This window comes from Neomonachus schauinslandi, chromosome 7 (genome assembly GCF_002201575.2).
Source record: "Neomonachus schauinslandi chromosome 7, ASM220157v2, whole genome shotgun sequence".
NCBI lineage: Eukaryota > Metazoa > Chordata > Mammalia > Carnivora > Phocidae > Neomonachus > Neomonachus schauinslandi.
The window spans coordinates 128,880,315-128,883,410 of NC_058409.1; the positions used below are offsets into that span (position 1 = coordinate 128,880,315).

General features: G+C 40.4%; 1 pseudogene; it reads left to right on the forward strand.

The window, feature by feature from the left end:
* Positions 1-668: 668 nt before the first annotated feature.
* LOC110584878 lies at positions 669-2,181 on the forward strand (annotated as a pseudogene).
* The last annotated feature ends 915 nt before the right edge of the window (positions 2,182-3,096 follow it).

Consider the following 3,096-nt stretch of genomic DNA (forward strand, 5'->3'; position numbering starts at 1 on the left):
GGAAAGGAAAGGAAAGGAAAGGAAAGGAAAGGAAAGGAAAGGAAAGGGAAGGAAGGGGAAGGAAAGGGAAGGGAAGGAAGGGAGGAAGGAACAAGGAAAGAAAGAATGAGAAAAAAGAGGTGTGGAAGGACAGAGGGAAGGAAGAAGGAAGGAAGGAAAGAAGGAAGGAATGTAAGCTAGCTCTAAATCAAGACAATAAAGAATATGAATAAATTGGGAAGAACTGCTTAAATCAATGTAATTACCTTTGTTTGCTTGAAATCTGTGTCAGAGTGTGAAGTCTGTGCCATAGCTACTGTATTAAAAACCAGCAAGTTTATGCATTTTGCTCATATTCACATTTCTCATTGACTTTACCTGGAAATAACACATTTTAAAGTTTTACTAGATTTCAGCTGCATAGCCTCAGAAATAGATCAATGTCTCTTGTTAATACATATTTTGAACATCTTACTCTGGGTAGGAACTACAGATTAATATTTTATCCTCTAATTTTTATTGCATATAATACACCACCAGAAAGGATATTGCACAGCAAACTAATAAGAACTGAAGCCTGTGTTAGCTGTTTGATCGAATATGTTTCATGCAAACTGCCTAGGAACATCAAAAACAATTAGTCAGACCTGAAATTCAATCTGAGTTAGCATTCATATTCAAAGAATTGAATGCAGGTAAGTTCAGAGACCAAATATTGTATTATGATTTATTTTGAAGTGGCCATCTGCCCAAATCAAAAAGCTACTACAACAGTTTGGCAGGCAGCTTAAAGAACCAAAATAACTGCTTTGTGTAGGTCAGGTTCACAGGCATCCCCATGTTGCTTGGAAAGCACAAAAAGTAATGTTCACAGCATGAGGTATTTTACCTAGTTGCCATCCAAAAGTGTCCATAGCTTCTAAATTGTCAAAAATTGCAGCTCTCATAAGAAACCTTTAAGGAAACTTTATAAATATAAATCAAACTTCAAATATCAGTGGCCAACATATTTAAAAATAGCATAAAAATCCAATAAAATATTGTAGAAATTTGCATGATATAATCCTGATGTACACATAATTTATATCTTGACACATTAAAAATGTTCCTTTTGATTAAAGAAGAGCTTCAAAGATATCAGTAGTCTTATTAGTACACTTCATGAATATGCTGGTCAATAGTCAAATTTTTAATTGTTTAAAGCAAATCCAGTACCACAAAGACCTATTTTAGTCATGCCTTGCAGACTTCAAGTGGACTAACTCTAGCTTCACCTCCCTGCCCCTCTAGCTCCCTTCTAAACCCAGTCTTCACCCTAGTCCCAGGTCCATGCCTAGGAACTGCTGTTTCTCTTCTTTTTTTTTTTTTTTTAAAGATTTTATTTATTTATTTGGCAGAGAGAGACACAGCGAGAGAGGGAACACAAGCAGGGGGAGTGGGAGAGGGAGAAGCAGGCTTCCCGCAGAGGAGGGAGCCCGATGTGGGACTCGATCCCAGGACCCTGGGATCATGACCTGAGCTGAAGGCAGTCGCTTAACCAACTGAGCCACCCAGGCGCCCTGCTGTTTCTCTTCTTGGAAGAATGGCTCTTGAAAGATGTTAAAGAATGCTCTCAGGTGGCAAGTTAGAGTTGGAGGGCTGTGCAGGGTTGCCAAGAGGACAAGCCCCTTGGTATCTGGCAGTTGTATAAGAGCTTGCAGTACCTAGTGGACAAACAGCTGAATTCTTTAGAGAGCTTCAGGCTGGCCAGGAGAAAGTATCAGTCTAAAAATGCTGGATGTAGCTGCACTTTAAAGAGCTCACCAACCAGATGATGATCACCGGGAGGATGTTCCCATTGCTGAAGCTGAATATATCCGATGTGGACACCAATGTTGTGTATTCTTTCCTCCTGGACTTCATGGTGGTAGACAAGCAACTCTAGAGGGATGTGAACAGAGAGTGGGTACCTGGGGTTCAGACCAAGTTACAGGCACCCAGCTATGTCTGCATCCACTCCAACTCCCTGAATTTGTGAGCTCACTGAATGAGTGTGCCTGTATCCTTCAGCAAAGTTCAACTCATCAATGAGGGTCTCTATCTTACTGAACTCCTTATATACATATAAACTTCAAATTCACATAGTAAGTTTAGAGTCTGCAGGGGATGATTATGAGCCATTTCATTCCCAAGACTCAGTGCATAGCTATGGAGGCTTATTAGAAGAAGGAGGTTACAGTTCTTTTTTTTTTAAATATTATTTTTTATGTTATGTTAATCACCATACATTATATCATTAGTTTTTGATGTAGTGTTCCATGATTCATTGTTTGCGTATAACACCCAGTGTTCCATTCAGTACATGCCCTCTTTAATACCCATCACCAGGCTAACCCCCCCCCCCAGAACCTCAGTTTGTTTCTCAGAGTCCATAGTCTCTTATAGCTCATCTCCCCCTCCAATTTGAATCACAGACTTGTGCCTCTGAAACAAATAATACATTATATATTTAAAAAAAAAAAAAAAGAAGATAGTAGGAAGGGAAAAATGAAGGGGGGGCGGAATCAGAGATTACAGCCTTTAAAACTAAATAGGGTCTATTTGCAAAGGCTTACCTTGATGCAAAGAGACGCAGGGATCACAAAGATAAGATGCAAGCCCTAGAGACAAATAGCAACCTGGGTATTCATTAAGGAAGTGGCTTATCCTTGGAATAAGTACCCTCTGTCTTCTGCCAACCCCCATCCTTAGTTTGGAGGTCCTCTCTCACTTCCTCCACCCAAGGCTGTGAAAGATGTTCTGTCCTGAGGAATCTCAGTTCAGTCCCTATTCCTTAGCCCATACATTCATTGGAACAATTCTCCAACCTATTCTGACAATTCATTTGCATGTTATCCATGGTCCAATCTTGTGACAACTGGCCCAGCCTCAGGATGTCTGTACATACCATCATGTTACTCCTGAGTCATAACAGGACTACATTAGTACCCCAACTGTGGTCAGCTAGTAGGGTAACATCACACCAGGGTCTCAGACATCAGGGCTGTCTAATGGGAAAGAAGTCCAGTTCTTCCCACTATCATGTCCAGATAATCTCAGGTCCCTTCTCAGAATCCTCACTGTGTAAAACCCTGTCAT